At 50.3% G+C, this 22,103-nt stretch overlaps 1 long non-coding RNA gene across 1 annotated transcript; it reads left to right on the forward strand.

The window, feature by feature from the left end:
• Positions 1-19,165: 19,165 nt before the first annotated feature.
• LOC132534933 (uncharacterized) lies at positions 19,166-20,372 on the forward strand. The gene is made up of 2 exons (XR_009546693.1): positions 19,166-19,309; positions 19,955-20,372. It is a non-coding gene; the product is annotated as an uncharacterized LOC132534933 (long non-coding RNA).
• Positions 20,373-22,103: the final 1,731 nt, after the last annotated feature.

A 22,103-nucleotide genomic window follows, 5' to 3' on the forward strand; every position in this document is an offset into this window, starting at 1 on the left:
TAACCTCTGAGTCCCTATTGGTCTGAGCTTGTAGCTGGTGGTCACAGCGGGGAACACTGCAGGCCGCATCAGGTGATGATTCTTCACGGCCCTGACAGATCAGGTCCAGGTGGCTAGACTGTGCCAGTGAGAGGCGTCACAATGACAGAGCCCCCGGCACTTGTGCTCTGGAAGCCACCCAGGCGGTGCCAGTCAGCCCTTTGCCTGTCTGTCTGGAGCACAGAGTCCATGCCGTCAGGTGCAACCCAGTTGCTTCCATTCCCTGAAAGTGGCCCTCAGACTTACTCCTCGAGTGACCTGCAACAAAAGGGGTTTGAATTGGATGATCCCTTTTGCCTTGGAACTCAAGGGGGCACAGGGAAGGCATCCACCCCCCAAAATATCCTCCATTGTGCTGTCCTGTCTCGAGCTAACTCCCCACAGATGTGCATTCTGCTGAGCCCTCATAAAGCAGTCACCCCGATAGATTAAACAATTAACGGCTATTCATACGTCAAGGTCAGGCTGATTAAGAGGAAACATCCAGCGTGTCCCAGGAGGTGCTCGTGACTTAATGCCTGATGGGGCGTCTTGATTAGTTGATGCTATGAGCCAGTCACCTTGTGGGGACCCGAGGGAGCCTGGCTGGTGACACCTCAGGCTTCAGCTCCTGGGTCCCTCCCTTTCTCCCTGACCTCTTGTGAAGCGACTCCCCTGCAGGTGGGGAGGGAGCCAGGGGTTCGAACTGGAATCCTTATGCTGGTCCTTGTGCTTCGCGCCATGTACACTTAACCCGCTGCGCTACCACCCAACTCCCGCTCTCAGAACTTTTATATGCTCTGGAAAACTGAAAGAAAAAAAAAGTGTGTGACTACCACTCACGTTATTGCAACTTCGTTCCCTTGCAGTGTCTGGGACCCAACCTGCCATGTCCCCGGGGTGCCTGCACATGCAGAGGACCTGGCTGGCTTTGGATCGGAGACTGAGGTACAGAGTGAACCCTGCCCCTGCTTAGTTGTGGGGCCCGGGGACAGCGTTCTGCTTCCCTGCACTACACTTCAGTTCATTCCCACCTCTGACAGCTGGGATGGCAACCGGCCTTTGTGACTTGTTAGGAGATGACATGAGGCAGTGTGTCTCAGGTGCTGTGTGCTGATACGGAGCTGCCTAGAGTGTGGCCCTTACAGTTCTTGTCTCCACGATGCTTGCTCCCTCCCTTCCTCCCTCCCTCCCTTCTCTTCCTCTAGTCCCATCCCCATCCCTCATTCATTTCCTCCTCCTCTCAAAGTCCATGATTTTTTTAAAAAATTTTCTCCGTGAGAACACAATGAAGTTATCCAGTGGATGCCCCCCCAAGTGAGTGAGATGCTATCTCTGCTCTCAGGCCATCCACTGACTACCAGGGGGAGATAAGACACATGTAGGAGGATAGAAATATGGCCTCAGGTTTGGAAGTCACTCAAGTGCTGCAGATAACAGAATGATGGAGAGAGATAGACAATGGAGATGAAAGGTGGAGAGACAGGAGATAGAGGACAGACGTGAGGAGAGATAGGAAGCCTGAGAATGAACGTTTCACTGCTAAGGGGCAATTCCTCCCAGCCAAATGGTCCCAGAGAGCTGAGTCTGTGGTGCTAACTGTCACGGCAGTGCAGGCCCAGGGATGAGGCTGTGGCCTTCGTCTGTATCCTTCCTTCAGTCATCCAGCAGTCCCAGGAGCCAAGTCCTACCACTAAGGATTAGCTGAATCACAGGGTTTCAGGACTAGCCAGGGGCTGGCATGGGACATTCACTCCGGAAGCGGGCCTTCTCTCCTTCTTAAAACACTCTTATTAGGGAAGTAGGGATTTCTCAGGCACTTGCCACATGGGGCCGGTTTCCTAGCTTTCCAGGCTGGGTGTCTGCACATCACTTGCACCGCTGGCTTGGGTCCTCTCTGCCGCCATGCACTGAGGCCCTAAGGCCCATTTGACCCTCCCCGACCCCTGCCTGCTGCAACAGGCCATCTGGTCCAGGGCTCACCTTCTGGTTTCCCTTCCCTCCTTGCTCCTTCCCTTTCCCTTTCCCTTTCCCTTTCCCTTTCCCTTTCCCTTTCCCTTTCCCTTTCCCTTTCCCTTTCCCTTTCCCTTTTCCTTTTCCTTTCCTTTCCTTTCCTTTCCTTTCCTTTCCTTTCCTTTCCTTTCCTTTCCTTTCCTTTCCTTTCCTTTCCTTTCCTGCCCTTGCCCTTCCCTTCCCTTCCCTTCCCTCCCTTCCTCCTTCCCTTCTTTCTTTATTTCCTTCCTTCCTTCCTTCCTTCCTTCCTTCCTTCCTTCCTTCCTTCCTTCCTTTCTTTTTTCTTCTTTTTGCCTCCGGAGTTATCACTGGGCCTCAGTGCCCGCCTGCACTACGAATCTACTGCTCCTGGAGGCTGTTTTCCCCATTTTGTTGTTATAGCTGTTGTTGGATAGGACAGAGAGAAATGGAGAGAGGAGGGAAGATAGAGGGCAGGAGAGGAAGACAGACACCTGCAGACCTGCTTCGCCGCTTGTGAAGTGACACCCCCGCCCCCCTGCCACAGATGGGGAGCTGGGGGCTCGGACCCGGATCCTTAAACTGATCCTTGTGCTTCATGCCATGTGCGCTTAACCCACTGTGCTACCGCCCAGCACCCCCCTCTTGTTTCTTAAACTCCACTACTAGTGGGGCCCTGCCATGTTCCTCCTCTCCTTCTGGCTCACCTCACTTAACATGGTTCCTTCCAGCTCCATCCGAGATGAGGTGAAGGAGGTGGTTTCATCATTGTAATAGCTGGGTTGCGCTTCACTGTGCATATATAGCACAGCCCCCCCCCCCCCAGGGTTACTGCTGGTGCGCTGCTTGCACTACGAATCTAACGCTCCCAGGGGCCATTCTTTTCCTCCTTTTTCTATTATATTTTAGACAGGACAGAGAGAAATTGAGTGGGGAGGGGACATAGAGAGGGAAAGAAAAAAGAGACACCTGCAGACCTGCTTCACCACTTGTGAAGTGTCCCCCTGCTGGTGCGGAGCTGGTGCTAGAATTCAGGTCCTCTCCTACCCTCTCAAATTCTATTTCCCAACCCCTCCCCCCAACCTACCCTCCAGCCTTTGCTCTTTATATTCCTGACCCTTGTGACACTTTTCTCTTTGTTGGGCTCATCTGAAGGTCCCCACCAAAGAGACCCTCTGCAGCTCTCGGACTCCCCTACTGCATCCTGCTGTCTGTACAAGGCTTCACGCCCATCCTGGTGGGGGTTTGCCACCATGCCCTTTGCGCAAGAGGCCTGCCAGTGAGAACGATGCCTGGTCCATCTCGTACCCCAGACCAAGCACAGGCCTTGCACGTAATAGTTGTCAGTTAGGAGAAAGAATAAACATCAGGTCATGGGGAGAAATCACAGAGGTGGTGCCCCAGACTTGCCTGAGGTCCCAGAGACCTCAGGTTCAAGCCTCCCTCTCCTGCATACCAGAGCTGGCAGTACTCTGGTGCCTTCCCCCAGCTCCCCAGTCATGAAAATAAATCTTCAAAAACAAAAGACTTAAGTATCAGTCCTCAGGTTGGGGTGTGGAGGGGAGAGGATGGGGCAGTGGGCAGGATGACAGCAGTGGTTGGCTCTAGTGTCCTGATGGTTTTCCATGGCCGGGGCCTGGCCTGCGTCCACCCACTGACTGGAATGGCCCCAGTCAGAGCAGGCATCCTCCCTGGAGCTGAGGGCATGCAGTGGGCCCCAGAGAAGCATCGGGCAGGCTGCCTCTGCCAGGCCGTGCTGCTGAGGCTGGCTGGGGCGGCAGATGTCACACATTAGCATTATTTAGATATTAAGAGCGTCTAATTGGAGACTTAACATGTGTCCTCATCACAGTTGACCTTATTTATGGAGTGGCTGACATCTGAATGTCAAATTTGCATCAGTGAACGCTCTCCTCTCACAAACACTTTAATATGTAAATAACTGATTTGCCGCAGAGAAAGACATATGTGATGCTCCATGATTGCCTGGGAGATGGGGCTTCCTTCCTTTCTCACACAGAGACCGGGGGGCTGCCGGGTTCCTCCCTGTGATTAGGAGAACCTGGCTAAGAGACTGAGCCAGGAGGGAGAGACACACACACTCTGCCTCCAGTCAGCAGGTCTGCAGATCCCAGTTTGCTGACACACGGAGCTAAGGGCTAGGGAGACAGGCTCTGACCCCTGAGAACTTGAAGCTGCTAGGGGGTGGGCTATAGAAGAGAGGGGTCCAAATCTCACGGGGTCCTGTGCTAGAGGCTTGAGGCAGGAGTACAGGCAGCACAGCTCTGCCCTTCTCTCACATGGGGCCGTGCTGGGAAAGTGGTGTCTTAAGTGGGGATGTGATTTACCCCTGAATCCTGTGATGGAGCCACAAGTCACAGAGTCCTCGAATGCTCAGAGGAGTCCTGGACAGGCATAGCAACTCGCTAGGTCCCGGGAGTCCAACCTGTTTCACTAGCTTTTCTGCTTCATCACCCTCACTAGAGTTGTGCATCATGAATTGTGTCTCTGTTGCATCATGGTCACAGAATGGCTGCTTCATCTCCGGTCCTCAGGCCCACACTCTGAGCAGGAAGAAGGAACCTAGGGACAAAAGAGTAAAAGGTCTTCTCTTTAAGAGGTTAAAAAAGTCTGGACAAAAACCTTTTTTTTTTCTTTGCCTCCACGGTTATCACCGGGGCTCAGTGCCTACACTACAAATCCACTGCTTCTGGTGGCCACTGTTTTTTTTTTTTTTTTTTTCCCTTCATCTTATTGGATAGACAGAAAAATTGAGAGAGGAGGTGGAGAGGGAGAGGGACAAGGAGAGAGAAAGATATCTGCAGACCTACTTTGCCACTTGTGAAGCATCTTCCCTGTAGGTGGGGAGCCGGGGGCTCAAACCCTGATCCTTGAGCTAAGTACTATGTGTGCATACAGGTGCATCACTGCTCGGCCCCCATGAAAAGCCTTTATTTTTTAAAATCAGATTTGTGACTATATCTCATTGACCAGCACTGTCACTGGCCAGTCCTAGTGCACAAGGCCTGGGATGGCCTGTGGTGCCGACTGCAGGAACAGAAGGAGGCAGGCGGAGGTGTAGTCAATATGCCTGGGGTGAGAGCCAGGGAAGGCAGAGCACTGCGATGTCCAAGAACCCACAGAGATCATCGCGAATGCAGGCAGGGGGCTGCGGGTACCCCCAGCTGTCTGCTGGGGTGGTTTTGCTGTCTCCTTTGCTTGTGATTTCACAGTGGTTCACAAAATCATCAGAGACGAGGGGTATACGTTCACAACTGCACTTGTTGGTCTGCGACTCCCCCCATACCCTCAGTGTCCTGTGTCCTCCCTCTCCTCTGATAGTGGCCAGCAGCGCTCACTTCAGGTCAGAGCCGCTGTGCTCACCGTTGGCTTCTCAGATGCCTTTGTCTCCATGGTCCGTCTTCCACATACGAGCAAAGGCACACAGTAGTCCTCTCTCACCTCTTTCCTTATTTCACTTAGCGCCATCACCTCCACTCCCTTTTGTTCCAGATGATACATCTCATTTTTTTTTTAATTTCTTATTTTTTAAAATTTTCTTAAATCTTTATTTATTTATTTATTGGACAGAGACAGTCAGAAATTGAGAGGAAGGGGGAGACAGAGCAGAAAAGAGACAGAGAGACACCTGCAGTCCTGCTTCATCACTTGCAAAGCTTCCCCCCTGCAGGTGGGGACTGGGGGCTTGAATGGCTCCTTGCACATTGCAGCGTGAGTTCAACCAGTGGGCCACCACCCAGCCCCTGTTTCCACTTTCTGTTCTTATTTTCCAACTTTGGTCTATGAGTGATATCATTCCATATTCATCCTTCTCTTTCTGGCTTATGTCACTTAACATGATTTCTTCAAGCTCCACCCAAGACAAGGTGAAGAAGATGATCCCATTATTCTTTTTTTAAAAAAATATTTATTTTCTCTTTTGTCCTCCTTGTTTTTCATTGTTGTTGTAGTTATTGTTATTGATGTTGTTGTTGTTAGATAGGACAGAGAGACACGGAGGGGGGGAGAAAGACAGACATCTGCAGACCTGCTTCACCGCCTGTGAAGCAACCCCCCTGCAGGTGGGGAGCCGGGGGAGGTGAAGAAGATGATCCCATTATTCTTAAGAGCTGAGAAGTATTTCATTGCGTATATATACCAAAAATCACTCAAGTTACACCTGGTTGCTTCCAAGTTTTGGCTATTACAAATTGTGCTGCTATGAATATAGGTAAACACAAATCATTTTTGGATGGGTATATTTGATTCCTTAGGATCTATCCCCAGCAGAGGAAATACAGGGTCAGAGGGAAAGACCACTTCTAGCCTGAGAGTTCTCCAGACTGCTTTCTGCAGATGTTGGACCAATTTACACTTCCGTCAGCAGTGCTGGAGGGTTCCTTTACTCCAAACACCTCTCCAGCATGTGCTATTACTATTATTTCTGAGCTACATCTCATCTTTAAAAATGTTTTTATTTACTTATTATTGAATAGAGACAGAGAGGAATTGGGAAGGGAGGGGGAAGCAGAGGGAGAGAGAGAGACACCTGCAACCCTGCTCCACTATTGTGAAGCTTTCCCCCTTGCAGGTGGGGACCAGGGGCTCTTTTCTAGGTATATTCCAAGAGGCCCATGTCTTTAATAATTCTTGCTTGAGACCCACAGCTAACATACAGGTGGGTTAAAAGGTATTGTCTGGTGAGATGGTGTCAGAGCTGGAAATGAGACTAGAAAGCTGGATCAGGGGGTTCGGGCAGTAGCGCAGTGGGTTAAGCGCAGCTGGCACAAAGTGCAAGGACCTGCGTAAGGATCCCAGTTTGAGCCCTTGGCTCCCCACCTGCAGGGGAGTCGCTTCACAGGTGGTGAAGCAGGTCTGCAGGTGTCTGTCTTTCTCTCCCCCTCTCTGTCTTCCTGTCCTCTCTCCATTTCTCTCTGTCCTATCCAACAACGAATGACATCAACACCAACAATAATAACCACAACAAGGCTACAACAAGGGCAACAAAAGGGGAAAAAATGGCCTCCAGGAGCGGTGGATTCATGGTGTAGGCACTGAGCCCAGCAATAATCCGGGAGGCAAAAAAAAGAAAAAGAGAAAAAAAAGAAAGCTGGATCAGGGCAGAGAGCAGCTCCCAAATATGGGAAAAGTATATAAATACCATTAATTGTAAATCCCATTGATCTGATCTGGGGCCCATATTCAGCACTGGAGCCTGTGTAGCCTCTGCATCCCTGTAGGTCTGAGCTCACATTCTGTGGTCATAGCTGGCAACATTCTAGGCTGCACTCACTATAGGAACAATCTTCCTCAAGTGTAATGTCCACCATCTTTTATTTCTTTTTGAAAGAGAGACAGGCAGACACGGAGGAGAGACTCCACCACCCGTGGAGCTTCCTACATTACTCCCGTGCAGTGCCAGGGATCAAACCCAGGGCTTCACACATAGCAAGATGTGCACTCTGCCAGATTAGCTGGCTCCTGCCCCCCCCCCCCCAGCCTGCATTTAAAATGAGAGCTGGGCTAGTCTCACTTTCCTCCATGCGGCTGTCCAGTTTTCTAGCACCATTTGTTGAAGAAACCTCCTTCCACCTATTGAATGGCTCTGGCCTCTTTGTCTTATGTCTGGGCTCATTTCTGGGCTCCTGAGTCTACTTCACTGAGCCTTATTCTAGTACCGTGCTGTTTTAATTACTGTTGCTTTCTAGTATAAACTGAAGTTGGAGAGCATGATGCTTCCATTTCCCCACTCCACTTTTTTTTTGTTTTTGAAATGCTTTGGCTATTTATTTATTTATTTATTAGTTATAGAACATTTATTCTTTGGAATTTAATTTATTTATAAAATAAAAAACAGGAAATATTGGCAAAACCATAGAATAAGAGGGGTAAAATCCCACACATTTCCCACCGTCAGAGTTCCATATCCCATCGCTTTCACTGGAAGCTTTCCTATTCTTTAGCCATCATCATCATCATCATTATTATTATTGTTGTTGTTGTTGTTCTTGTTGTTATTTTTGTGGTTCCACATACATTCTAGACAAATTGTTCCATTTCCTTGAAAAATGTCATTGGGACCTTGATAGGGGTTGCATTGAAACTGTAGATTGCCTTTGGCAGAATGGCCATTTTACTTATGTTGGGGCAATCTGTAAAGGCCCCTCACCTCCTTCATGAGATGATTCACCCCAGGGCATTTGGATCTTTCTGGATTTGATTGCAAATAGGATTGTGACAACAAAAATCCTGTATACCGACATTTCTTTAATAAGCGATATTGGAACTGGAAATAAGCAAACAGAAAAATAAGACCTTGTGTTTTGGGGCCAGACACTTGGGTTTAATCTGGTCACCATGCAGCTTTGGGCAAATGCCCTAGTTTCTCTGAGAGTTTGTGCCCTGTGAATTAAAGGAGGTGTTGGATGTTTTGCTAGCGTTCTGTAGATAATGCTACAGCTCAGTGGCCTGCTGGTGGGCTAGTGGGAGCAAAAGCCTCCATCTCTGACACCTGCCATTTCAATAATGTAAACACTGTCACCATGGTCACTTCCGTTTCTCTCTTTGTGGGTGCTGCCGATTGGACCCAGGCCCTCACACAAAGGGGGGCAGGTGCTCTACTCCTGAATTCCGTCCCCAGCCCCACACCTGTGCTGTGACACCACCGAGTGAGGAGCTGGGGAAGCCCCCAGTGTGCTTTTTGGATCAGAACAGCAGGTTCTAGAAGTGCACTGGCCTGGGTTGAGTTGGGATGAACAGTACTGAGGGTGGGCTCTCAAATTTTCACCTGCTCTCTCTCTCTTTTTTTAAAGTTATTTTTTTTCTCCCTGTCATTACGAAAGGTCTTTAGTAGAACACTGAAGTAAATGACAGAGATTAAAAAGAAAAAGAAAAATGTCAGCAGAGCCCATCACAATTTACAAATTCGATTTCTGTTGTTCAGGACATCTTTTTTTTTTTTTTTAGATTCGCATATTACTAAATTGGTGACATTCAGTTGTCCTGACCTATTAAAAAAAACATTTTATATACAATTTGGCACAATGCATTCCACACTGGATGTAAGGTTTTACGATCTATTCTGCACATACCGTCATGCCATTAACAGTTCCCTGTGCCTTTGAAGGTATGGTTTTTAATGCTGACTTCTAGTAAATCAGACGTGTGGTCATAATTTATTTAGCGGTTTCATTCTGGGATATTCAAACTCTTCCCTCTCTTATCCTTTTTGTCTTGCAAATATACTGATGTAAACCTTCTTTGATATTAATTTTTGTGTTTATCTCTCATTGTTTCCTCAGGACATAAACTTAGAACAGGGTCAAAGGACTTGAAAAATTAAAAATATATTTACATATTCATGCCAAAATACTTTTTCTCAATTATACTAATGTAAATAGCAATATATGTAAGTATAGGTTTACTGCAAAATTGTCACCAATAATGTTGCATTTTATTTAATTTATTTTTATCTTTCCCAAATGCACTGGAGGAGGTTAGTAGCTAGCGTAATTTTTGTTTGACTATGTAGAGACATAGCAATAGCCAGAGAGAACAAACGAGGGAGATCTTTGTCTGAACTTCTGCTCCGTCCACCCGCTTTCAGATTCCACTAAAGAGGGGCCAGAACTGAGGTCTTAGACCCAGTGCCCATATTCTCCCAGAGCCACCCCTGCATACCTGTGACCTTTTCTGCCACCACTGTGCTGTCAGCAGCCCTGCTAAGTGAAGGAGTCCCTGTCCAGATGGCTGTGCATTTTTGATTTTTTTTTGTCCCGAATGAGCTGATTACTATCATTTGGTGGAGGTGACTCAGCGATCATAACACATTGTCAGGAGCCGGGAGAACGGGTGTGGGCGGTGTGTCGGGCCTTGGGCTCGGTGCCCCGCCATGCTGCCATGGCTCCCTCATTCCCTCAGGGTGCGGCTGCCAGATCCGCCAGACCTGCCTTTTCACTTCCACCTGTGTGCTGGGGGGCGAGGGAGAGGCAGACGGAGCCGGGGGAGGGGACAGACATGACACTGCATCTTGGCAGGAGCTGAGTGACTGCGTGGCTCAGGGTGGAGGAAGGGCCCAGCAGGGAGAGGAGCCTTCCATGCCCCTTGGCTCCTCAGGCCAGTGTCTTTGCTTCAGCTCCAGCTCCAGCTCCAGCTCCAGGAGGATCAGCAGCTGGTGGTGCTTTTCAGCCAAGTAGGGGCGGGGCTGTGGGTTGCTCAGGAGAGAGGCACATCCCCACCTGATCTCTCACTCTCCGAGGGGCCCACGGGGGAATACCCTCTTGCCCGTGGGTGCTGTCTTCTTTGCATCTTCACTGCATCATTTCTCCTTCGTCTCCAGCATGCCATGTCACCACTGCGTAGGGACGGTCTGTCTGGATGCAGTAGTGGTGGAATGTGCAGGGGTCAGTACTTGGGGCGATGCCAGTACCTTCACCTGCCAGCTGGCCACTTGCATGGCGTCCGTGGGGATGTCTGTCATGTTCCTCTGGCCACGAAGTGGTTTGGTGGGTAGAGTGCATGCCTTGCCTTGCAGAGGCCCTGGGATTGAGCCCCAGTTCTATGTGGGAACACCAAGGCAGCTCCATGGATGGTGGAGAGGGGCATTTGGGTCTCTCCTCTCCCCTCCACTCTTTAGTTGTGTAGAATACAAAACTCCAGGGCCAGGTGGTAGCACACTGGATTAAGCACACACAGTATGAAGTGCAAGCACCGCACAAGGATCCTGGTTCGAGTCCCCAGCATCCCACCTGCAGAGGGGTCCCTTCACAAGCGGTGAAGATGGTCTGCAGGTGTCTTTCTCTCCCCATATCTGTCTTTCCTATTTCTCTCAATTTCTCTGTGTCCTATCCAACAACAACAACAACAACAACAATGGAAAAAGGATAGCCGCCAAGTGTAGTGCATTCATAGTGCAGGCACCGAGTCCCAGCAATAACCTTGGAGGTAAAAAAAAAAAAAAAGATAATAATACAAAAACTTGGGCTGGGGAGGCTGCTCAGTGTTTTTGTTTTTTTTTTTGTGTGTGTGTGTGTTCACAAGGCTGTGGGTTCATTCAGTGGTGCCATATTCAATAAAGAGGGGATCATGCTTCTTTAAAACCTTTTTGGAGTACACATCTTATACTTATTTCATTTTTTAAATAATATTTATTTCCTTTTGTTGCCCTTTTTTATTGTTGCAGTTAATTTGTTGTTGTTACTGATGTCGTCGTTGTTGGATCGGACAGAGAGAAATGGAGAGAGGAGGGGAAGACAGAGAGGGGGAGAGAAGGACAGACACCTGCAGACCTGCTTCACCGCTTGTGAAGCGACTCCCCTGCAGGTGGGGAGTGCGGGGGCTTGAACCAAGATCCTTATGCTGGTCCTTGCCCTTTACGCCACGTGCGCTTAATCCGCTGTGCTGACGTCTGACTCCCATACTTATTTCATTTTTATTGTGATAAAGTACACACAACGTAGAATTCACCATCTCCACCATTTTTAAGTGGCGCAGTCAGTGGCATGAAGCCATCACTGCCATGCCCTCCATCTGGAACCTTTTCATCTTCCCAAACCAAAACTCTCTCCTTACCAAACACGGACTCCTTTCTCACCCCTGGGACCTCTGTTTTGTCTCTCTGTCCCTAGCAACTCAGCTGTTTCAGCAGCTTCACAAACGCAGAAATGTGTCTTGAAAGGACACCCCAGGTTGTTCAGGTTCATCGATGTTGTATCAGAAGGCCTTTCCTTTCTAAAGGCAGAGCGGTTGACCCCAGTCTGCACGTGCAGTCTGCGTCACGCAGCCAGAGGACACATTCTGAGAAGCGAGTTGCTAGGTGAGCCTGTTGTCGATAGGTGAGCGGTCCCCTGCTGGTCCCTGCTGCATGCCACTTTGTGAAGCATGGCAGCAGGGCACTCGCTACAGACTCGTTCCCCCGTGGCTGGCATTTGGACTCTTCCCTCTTTGGCTCTGGGGACTGAGCCCGCTGTGAGCGCTGTGCACACACATTTGAGCTCCTGCTTCTGAGTCTCTTTGTTACACATACCTGAAAGTGAAACTGATGGTTCCCATGGCAGTGTGTCTATCAATGCCTTTTTTTTACAGATGAGATGGGGAGGTGGTGGCTCAGTCCCTCTGGGCTGCTACAACCACACACCACAGACTGGGCGACCTATAGAGAACTGAACTGTACTTCTCACAGTGCAGGAGACCAGGAAGGCCAAAGTCGAGGTGGTGGCACACTGTTGTCTGGTGAGGGGCCCAAGCTTCTGTGGTGTCTTCACATGGTGGAGGGGCCTCTCCCCCCAGGACCCCACTCTCCCAGGGTCCACGCACAGGACCCTGCATTTCCCAGAGGCCTCATCTCCAGTTCCTGTCACAGTGGGAACCCTGTTTCTTTGGTCTATGAATTTGGGGGGCTGGGTCGGCACTAACATTCTGTTTGCAGCCAGCCATGAAACTATCCTTAGTATAACAGCGATTCTGTGACATTACCCTTTGCTCCAAACCCATGGATGCAGAAGCTGTTAACAGTGAGCCCTGTGGGAAGTGTGGGCTGGAGTTCACAATGAAGTCACAACATTGGGGTCAGGTGGGGGTGCACCTGTAAACTCTTTATCATGTGCACAGGGGCCTGGGTTCAAGCCCCCAGCCCTCACTTAGAGGGTGGAAGCTTCATGAGTAGTGAAGCAGTGCTGCAGATGTCTCTCTCTCCCTTTCTTTTTTTTTTTTTTTAAATTTTAAAAAATATTTTATTTATTCCCTTTTGTTGCCCTTGTTTTTTTTTTATTGTTGTAGTTATTATTGTTGTTGTCGTTGTTGGATAGGACAGAGAGAAATGGAGAGAGGAGGGGAAGACAGAGAGGAGGAGAGAAAGACACCTGCAGACCTGCTTCACCGCCTGTGAAGTGACTCCCCTGCAGGTGGGGAGTCGGGGTTCGAACCGGGATCCTTATGCCGGTCCTTGTGCTTTGCTCTCTCTCCCTTTCTATCAAATCCTTGCCTCTCAACTTCCCTCTGTCTCTATGAGAAAGAGAGGAGAGAGAGGGGGGGAAATTTAAAAAGGGAAAAATAATAGCCACCAGGAGTAGTAGATTCATTGTGCGTGGAATCCAGCAATAACCGTGGTGGCAATAAAAACTCTAGTCTCAGCACTGGCTCATCACCATCTAGCAAAGGGAGCACACAGGAGCCCCAGGTTATGGCTAGGGGCACCAAGGAGGGCGTGGGCGGGAGAGGGAGTCTGGGAACTTGGTCTAGCATTCATTCTAGGACTTGAGACTCAGCTTTTTTTTGTGCACCTAAAACTGCTGTATAGTGAAATCCTGTTAATTGAAATGAGAGAGGGAGGAGGGGGATGACTTCGCTCCTTACTTAATTGAGTAGGAGCCCACATGAAGTGACCACCCTGCAGGTGGGGAGCCGGAGCCTGGGATCCTTAAGCCGGTCCTTGCACTTCATGCCACGTGCACTTAACCTTGCGTTACTGCCCAGCCCCTATTGTTGCTGTTTTAGGGGACTGAGATACCACCTTCCCATCTCGCCTTTATGATACTGTTTTTTTTTTCCCCTTTTGTTGCCCTTGTTGTAGCTTCGTTGTGGCTATTATTATTGCCCTTGTTGATGCAATTCGTTGTTGGATAGGACAGAGAGAAATGGAGAGAGGAGGGGAAGACAGAGAAGGGGAGAGAAAGATAGACACCCGCAGACCTGCTTCACCGCCTGTGAAGCGACTCCCCTGCAGGTGGGGAGCCGGGGGTTCGAACCGGGATCCTCACGCAGGTCCCTGCGCTTTGCGCCACATGCGCTTAACCCACTGCGCCACCGCCCGACCCCCTATGATACTGTTTTTACAGACATACTGTCACTATGAGGCCTGGCAGTTCTGCCTTCAGGTTTGTTGATGCCTGAGAGTTTGCTGGCACTGCCCTCCCTCTGTCCCGAGTCTGTGAAAGGCTCACCCCCGCATGCTCTTGTGGCCTGCATCCTGGCCCCCAGTCTTCCAGGTGCACTGCTCCTTATATGGGACCTTTCTCCTTTCTAGAGACTTCTCTGCAGCCCCTCCTCTGTGCTCCTTTGGCACAGAGCCTCCCCTGTGCTCCTTTGGCACAGAGCAGGAGCTGGGGAGCTGGGGAGCTGGACAGCAAGCTCCTGGGCTGCAGAGTTTGGGGGGAGTTGACCCAGGACCTCCCTGTGTCTCCAGGGCACAGCTGCTGCTTCCAGAAAAATCTTCCAGTGAGAAGCCATGTCAGTGAAGGAGACCACTGTGGAACCTCCTAGCTGTCTGCTTCCCTCAGGCAAAAATAAAAATGACTACTGTTTTCTAGGTCCCATCCTACAGACAGAAAAATCCTGTGCTCAACAAAGCAGTAAGAAGCGATTGCACTTGAAAGAAAGTGAAAAGAGCCCCCAGGTGCCTTAGTGACAAAAGGTGGTTGGAGCAGAATGCTAGGTGGGCTTGGCTGGCTGGAGCTCCCACCAGGGAGAGACAGGCTGAGAGTGTGCTTCCCGTTGGGCTGAAGGCTTGCAAAAACAGAAGGGACTAGCCCTGACAGGGCTGTTGTCTACCCAGCCCAGACCCTCTATGTGCCCCTTGGTCTTTGGGTAGAGGAGGACTCTGTACACCAGCTGGAACTCCCTGAGTTTTTGGAATGAAAGAAGGCCGTCAAATCTATATCCAGACCAGAGTGATGTCCAGGAACTCCAAAAGGCAAGGGCTCAGTACAAAAGTGGCCCAGGAACCAGGGAGATGTGCAGTGGTAGAGCACAGGGTTTGCAAGCGTGCGGTCCCGGGTTTGATTCCTGGCACTAAGTCAGAACTGCTCTGGCGCCTCTCCCTCACCCCCCCCCTCCAAAAAATGTTAAGAATTCTTTAAGAAAAGACAGCTGGGGAGATAGCATTGCAGCAGCTCCCTGGACTTGCATGCAAGAGGTCCCAGGTTTGAAGCCTGATACCACTGTCACACACAGCTGAACAGGGCTCTTGTCAGAGAGATTCATAAAAAGAAGTTAAGACTTTGAATTAATACAGGTCGTTCAGGAAAGGGTCTCCTGTGTTTCATTCATTCTGGAGCTGACTGACTGGGTGCTCCCTCTGGCCTTTGGAGCAAGTGCCTGAGCCCCTGAACACTGGGATTTTTCCCTTCTGTGGACTTCAGGGTGGGGCTGACGAGTCATCTGCGGGGTCAGCAGTGGGTCCGATCTCTTTGGACTCTTGCCGTCTCTTCCTGTCCTGGTGAGAGGGGCTTAACCACAGGACCTGCATACATCCACTCTGTACGTTGGCACACGGGCAAATGGGATGGAGTGAAAGTTACTTCTCTCTTTAGAAAGAGCAGCAGGACCAGGAAGCCCACTCTCCTCCCCCCAAAGATGGCGACAAAGACCCCTGCAGAGCCTCCCCCTCGATCAGCACCCAGGCTCCTTCCCGTGGGAGGACTGTGAACCAGAGGTCCCGGCGTAGAGCTGTGTCCCGGCATCACGGCAGGCTCCTCAGCCTGGGCCTGACGGAGCTCTGTCAACCCCTCTGAGCTGCACTGCAACATGAGCCACTGACCCCGCGGGCCTGCCGAGAAGCTTGATGACCCGGGTGCCGTCCTGTCGTGCAGGTGCACGTCACACAGGCAGGCTGCCCCTGCCACAGGGTGACGCAGTGTGTGACGGGTGACCGGTGAGGGCGACTCTCACTGATATGCCTGGCTCCCTGCTGGAGGTGACCTTCAAGACACCATTAGAAGGGAGACCAGAACTTGTGAAGATGAGGAGGAAGGCAGAGTGAAGCACTGTGGGCACTGAGGTGTGCAGAAGAGTGGTGGCCTCTGGGAAGCAGGTCAGCACGGGGCCCCGCATTGTCCTCTGTGCCACTGCCCTTCCTGGACTGTGTCCATGCTGTCGGTCAGTCAGTTAGAGGGCACTGCACCCCACTGTATGCCCCAGGCACCCTGTGTCCCTCTACTCCACCTTTCTTGACACAGCTCTCTTGACCCTCATGTCAGTGCTGCCCCCCCCCCCCCCCGCCACACTCTCCCACTCTATTCGGATCACCCGGCTCTGAGGGCTACCCAGTCTCCACGCTGCCCCAGCCGCCTCAGCTCTGAGCACTCTTTGGGACTCTGTTCCTCTTTCATGGATTTCCTCCCCAGCTGCCATCTTCTTTCACGCGTGGGGTGAACTGATAGTAAACAAGGTTAATTTCACAGTCAGCCAGCACTGCACATGTGACAAGCATCTGTGAGAACAAGCATCTCAGGAAAATGAAAGAAGGCTCCGAAAAGGACTTCCTAGTGCCAGACTTGGCGGCCCTGAAGCTGGAGGAGATGGCGATGGTGATGGTGGGATCCAACTAGTGCAAGAACAGAGTCCGGGATGACCCGGCCAGCCAGCCTGTTCGCATGTAGAAAGCTGCGTGCTGCAGGTTGAGGGAGAGACTTCGGTGTCCAAGATGGGGTTCTTGCCCGGAGGATGTGGTGGTTTATTTTAGAGAGATAGGAGGCAATTAGAAAGGACACAGCTGGTGCAGACAGCCAACATTTTAGCTTATTGAATTCCTCTTCATGTGTCTGACTCCAAGCTAGACATTGTGTCCCTTATCTCTGCCACTGAGGTGCACTCAGACTCAGGCAGACTTGGCTGGCTTGTCCTGAGCTTTTCAGGAGTGACACTTGCAGATGACATTGTGTCTTGTGCTCAGAATGTGAGGACAGCAGGACTGCGGTTTGCTGTGACTAAGTGACTTTTTGGCATTTAGTGGTTGGACACTGGTAGGGGAAGGCATTTGTTGTGAGGGCAAGCTTGAAGGGCCTGTGAAGCTACCTCATGTGTGCAGCCCTCTGCCCCCAAGGATGGAATCCCTTCTGTGTTTTCTGCTCAAGGACATTGAGCAGACCAACAGATAAGACTTGGAGGCCTCCAGTGTGGTCCAGCTCCCAGCCCTATCCCTTTTTAGCTGTGTGACAGAAGGTGAGTTACTTATGTTTTCTAAGTCTGGCATCCTGGAATTGGTCAGAATTCTGTTGCAGGTTACAGAAAGCCCCATGGTAGTGGATTTTCAGTAGGGATTTCTTTTGACACCACACATGTGACTTTGTTTCCAGACCATGAAGCAAGTCAGCAATCTCTGACCCCACTTGGGTGTCACTAGTTCACTTTATTTCTGACACTAGCTTTAGGAGTTTGTTTAGTCTCCTAGGTTGAGGACTCAGTCCTAGAAAACTATTCTGCATTACTATCATAGTTATTATCGTTGCAGTTCTTGGTGATAAACTCACAACTAAGCAGCTCCCTGGCCTGGGCTGACTTGCAAGAAGGGGAGAGAAGAGGAGAAGAGAAGGGAAGAGATGAGAGGAGAGACGAGAAAGGGAGAGACATCATAGTGTCATTCATGGAAAGTCCTTTGGTGTTGACTATAGCGCTTCCATTTGGTGTTGGGCTCAAACCCAGGACCTTAGGTGTGGCAAGGCTCTACTGGGTGAGGTATCTTCTGGCCTCAAGACTGTCCTACTTAAGATGCCCTCACAGGTCCCAGGGACTGCGTGTGCCTCTGACCATGGTTATAGATCATAGGGTTGCTACATGTTCTTCTACCTCAGGCTCCATCATTTCCTGGAAGAAACGGAAAACAGGCCCCAGGTTTGTGCACGCCCCTTTTCCTGGGCCCCTTGGCCTCACGGAGTCATCCCTTTGAGCCCTGCAGTCTCCCTGGCTGCCAAGGTCTCTGCAGAGGGCAGGGCAGATACGCTGCCCTGTGCAAACCATATGCTGACTTCCATCTCACTGATGCCCGTGGAGAGCATGGCATGGGGCCAAGTCCCGGGTTCAGAGCCAAGGTCAGATCTTCTCTCCCTGGTACCTCAGCCACATGCTCTGTAAATGGAGGCTGAGAGATGATTTTTCATGCAATTTTCATGAGGATTAAATAAGGAACTATAGGTTAAGTAACAGAATAAGAATTCATCGATAACAGGTTTTATTAAAATCGAACTCAGTTAAAGAGGTCACTGTGACTGGTACCTCTCTGCCCCGCGTCTGTTGATGGTGATGCCCCCACCTCTCTTTATCGCTGCATCTGCAGACACTACACGCCACTGTCACTCCATCTTAGATGCAGTCTAGCCGCAATGCACATCTGCACAGCATATGTACATATGTACCACTGGCTTGTCACGAAAGTCATGACATTGTTTTCTCTATGCAAAAATGTGTCATGGCTTTTCCAACAACCCCATGCAACAGTGCCTCACCATTATGAATCTATATAACCCCTGCATATAGCAGCTAGCTACAGTGTATGGATCTCTATATGCACTGTGAATACCTGTATCTGTGGACATGCTCCGATACACAGTATGTCTGTGTATCTATAGCTGTTGGCTTGCCTGATAGAATATCTGCTGCAGCTACCTAGCATCAGATACAGATGTAAGTACTGTATCTCTAACAGCATTCTGGCCCCCTTTGCTCTTCCCACACTAGGCTGCAGCCATGCTGAGCTTCTTGATCTTGGAACAAACCAAGCTTCCTTTGAACTTGGGGCTTTTGCCTTTGCTCTTCTGTCTTCCGGGCTGCCCCCTCCCCACACCTCCACAGGACCAGCTTCCCCTTATTGTTCAGATGGAAGCAGGTATCTCTCTGCCTCCTCTTCATTTACTTTCTCTGCAGTGCCATCTCCTACGGACACACTCTATGACACGCCATCTTCCCGGTGGTGGTCTGCTCAGAGCATCTCATTCTCATATGACGCTGTTGTCTCTGTGTACGTACTCAGTAATCACCGTCCCCTAAGTAGCAGGAACACTTCTCTGTGGAGTGGAAACACACCACAGAGTGAGCTGAGAATGTTATGTGCTGAAGAATGAATGGACGACTGGGTGTGCTCAGTGCCCTGCTAGTGTTTACTGAACACACTGCAGTCAGCTCTGCCCACTGCTAGAAATAGAAATCAACCAAAGTTGAAGCAAACTTAGTCTCTGCCATGTGCGACTGCTCATGTGACAGATGTGAGACTCATGCCATGTGATCCAATTAGCATCACTCTTGAAAGGGCATTATTCTTGGCTATGATCACACCATCTGTCCTGAAAGCTTTTGTGATTCATGATTAGGTAAGCACCCAGCCCCATTTGGCAGGTCTCAGAGAGTGACTCTTGTCTTCTCAGCTGGGTGCAGGCCATGCGTGGGCAGTATTTTGACATTTCCTAATGAAACATGGGCTCGAGTGAAGAACACATAAAGGAGCGAGACGATACGGGCCAAGGAAGAAGATTGTGCTCTGTGAATTCTGAGTGGAACGTGCACAGGGCATGGCGAGATGTAAGTCCAGAAAGCCTGGAGGCAGATCTGTCCAGTGAGTAAGGGCCTCTGCCAGAGTCTGGGCTCACCTTCTCAAGGCGTCTCTGAACACTCAGCCTCGTAGAACACCCCCTGGCTGCTGTAGTAGTGTGGGGGGATCGCTGATGGCAGAAGAGGGGCTGGTGGCAACTAGTAACCCCAGGGAAGAGAGGACCACCTCCTCTTACAGATGGGGAGAAGGAGGGATTGCTCTTCTTGCCTGGTCAGCACTTCCCTTCCTTCTGGTGGGTGAGAGAACTCCCCAACTCCCCTTTCCTTTTTTTCTCCTTCCTCTTTCCCTCTTTCCCTCCCTCCCTCCCTCCCTCCCTCCCTCCCTCCCTCCCTCCCTCCCTCCCTTCCTTCCTTCCTTCCTTCCTTCTCTCCCTCTCCTCCCCTCCCTCCCCCTCTTTCCTCTCCCCCCTTTCCTCTTCTTCCTCCCTCCCTCCTTCCTTTCCTCCCTCCCTCCCTCCCTCCCTCCCTTCCTTCCTTCCTTCCTTCCTTTTTTCTAGTCACTGGGGCCTGGTGCCAACACTACAAATTCACCGCTCCTAGAAGTCATCGTCATCACCCCCCCCCCCAGCCCCGGCAGATGGGGAGTCTGGGACTTGAACTGGGATCCTTGTGCAGGTCCTTGCACTAAGTACTATGTGTATTTAACCAGGTGTGCCACCGCCCACTCCGGAGAACTCCCCCTTTCCTTGCTGTTGTCTCTCAGAGACTGAGGGTGACTCAGGCCCCCACTGCCTGCCTTCATCACAGATGCAAGTAGAGCTACGTGGTTTATCTCACAGAAGAGAGACTGACTAGAAGACTTCTCCTGAGATGTCTTCTGTCTGTAGAGGTTGCTAAGCTCCAGAGAAGCCTCAGATGCCCACAGTCCACTTTCTCTGCGTGGGGAGAACCTTCCTCAGGAGGTAGCCAACACAGAGGTGACCGAGGCTGGGGTGGAGGGACACAGACTTCCAAACTGCCAGGTCTCCTGATGGAATGGGCACTGCACAGTCCATTAACAGATCCCTGAATTCTTGGGCCACATTAGCAAAATAATATCCAGAGATAAAATCAAACTATAAATGTGACCTTTGTCTCTGTCTCTTAGCATAGAGCTAGACCCTTTGGGATTTCCTGGGTGACAGGTGTGTCTTTTTACAATTTGTTATTTTTATTTATATATTTTTGTCTCCAGGTTATCACTGCGGCTTGGTGCCCACACTACAAATCCACTGCTCCTGGTGGCCATCTTTTTTCCATTGTTGTTGTTGCTGTTGCTGTTGGATAGGACAGAGATAAATCAAGAGAGGAGGGGAAGACAGAAAGGGGGGGGATAAAGATAGACACCTGCAGACCTGTTTTACCACTTTCGAAGAGACCCCCTGCACGTGGGGGAGTTGGGGGCTTGAACCGGGAGCCTTGTGCCAGTTCTTGCGCTTTGCACTCTGTGTGCTTAACCCAGTGAGCTACCACCTAGCCCCCTTTAAAAATTATTATTTCATTGCATAGAGACAGAGAAATTGAAAGGGGGAGATAGGGAGAGAAAGAAAGACAGACACCTGCAGCCCTGTTTTATGACTCACAAAGCCTTTCCTCTGTCTGTATGTATGGGGGGAGGGGCTTGGGCCCAAATCCTGGAGCACAGCCACCTGTTTGCTCAACCAGGTGCTCCACTTCCCTGTTGCTCAGGGGTGTCTTTTGTCATTTGCAAAAGCCTCTCTGCTCACACCTGAGACTATGCTAAGGAGATGACGTAGGGTGCGAGCGAGGTCCAGAAAGCAAGACGGGGATATGCCAGAGACGATTGGCTGCAGGGTTATGGAGACCAGCCGGGGGACTGAGCTTTGTAACGACTCCTTTTAAAAAATTGTTTATGTTGGGGCTGAGAGATAGCTTACGGAGGAGGGTGCGTGACTTGCTGGACTGGCACCCCAGGTTCCAGTCCGGGCACCACGTAGGAATGCCACACACCTGGGAAGCTCCACTGCGCCGTCTCTCTGTCCTTCTGTCTCTCTGTCGGAATGAAGAGTGGGCTGGGGCTGGTGATACTGCCCAGGCACAAGGCCTGGGCTCAAAAAAAAATCACGTTCATTTTATTATTTCCTCTTTCTTTATGGACTTACAAATGACAGTATGAGTAATGATTTGACAAGCCTGTGAAACCCTTGCTTGCACAATGATAAAATGATATTTGGGGAGTTTCTGGGTTAGTGAACACACAGAGGAAATAAGAAGGGGGGTTGTGGAAGACACACACGCGCACGCGCACACACACGCACACTCCCCACCTCTTCTCCCCTGGCCACTCCTGTGCTGCATAGGGAGGACCATAATCCCCCTCTCCCCTTCTGCATCCTTGGCCCAGGCATTACTGCAGTAACAGCAGGTTATCAGGAGAAGCCAAACAAAATGCTAGAAACTTGTCTGTTGTCTGTGAAACCAAGTAAGCCCTCACATCGCACCTCCCAATAAAAATAGGGGTATTGTTGGGAGGAGGTCTTCCTTTGGGGTAGGCCAGTTATAAGTCGCCGCTAGTAAAGGCGCAGCGAATAAGGGCGTGGTTAGAGGCGGACTCGAGCTACTGTGTGGGCACTGCATTTCTTTCAAACAGGTTTCCTGTCGTGTCAGGCTTCACTTACTGTCTGTCTGCTCATTCCGGCTTGTGGTAGTGCCAGGGATTGAACTGGGGACTTCTGGGGCCTCAAGTATGGAAGTCTTGCACTACCACTGGTGCCGTATCCCTGGCAACGCTATTTATTAGAACAGTTTATTTCTTTATTTTTTACTTATTTAAAATGTCTGAGGAATGGATCCCGGGA

This window comes from Erinaceus europaeus, chromosome 20 (genome assembly GCF_950295315.1).
Source record: "Erinaceus europaeus chromosome 20, mEriEur2.1, whole genome shotgun sequence".
Lineage (NCBI taxonomy): Eukaryota > Metazoa > Chordata > Mammalia > Eulipotyphla > Erinaceidae > Erinaceus > Erinaceus europaeus.